This window comes from Orycteropus afer, unplaced genomic scaffold (genome assembly GCF_000298275.1).
Source record: "Orycteropus afer afer isolate SDZICR_OR568_19922 unplaced genomic scaffold, OryAfe1.0 scaffold00141, whole genome shotgun sequence".
Classification (NCBI taxonomy): domain Eukaryota; kingdom Metazoa; phylum Chordata; class Mammalia; order Tubulidentata; family Orycteropodidae; genus Orycteropus; species Orycteropus afer.
In genome coordinates, this window is record NW_006921728.1 from 756,150 (window position 1) to 756,743 (window position 594).

Here is a 594-nt window from a genome sequence, read left to right on the forward strand (position 1 = left end):
AACCTGTGATATAAAGATGACACAACCTTGATTGCTGGAAGTGAAGAAGACTTGAAAAACTTTTTGATGAAGATCAAAGAATACAGTCTTCAGTATAGATTATACCTCAACAGAAAGAAAATAAAAATACTCACAACTAGATTAATAAGCAACATAATGATAAATGGGGTAAGGTTGAAGTTGTCAGAGATTTTGTTTTACTTGGATTTACAATCAGCTCTCATGGGAGCAGCAATCAAGAAATCAGATATCATATGGCACTGGGCAAATTGGCTGCAAAAGACCTCTTTAAAGTGTTGAAGAGCAAAGATGTCACCTTGAAGATCAAGGTGCACTTAACCCAGGCCATGGTATTTTCAATTGCCTCATATGCATGTGAAAGCTGGGCAATGAGTAAGAAAGACCAAAGAAGAGTTGATGTCTTTGAATTATGGTGTTGGTGAAGAATACTGAAATTATCATGGACTGCCAGAAGAATGAACAAATCTATCCTGGAAGAAAGGCAACTGGAAGCAAGAATGGCCAGACTTCATCTCATCTACTTTGGTCATGTGGTCAGAAAGGACTAGACCTTCAAGAAGGATATCATGCTTG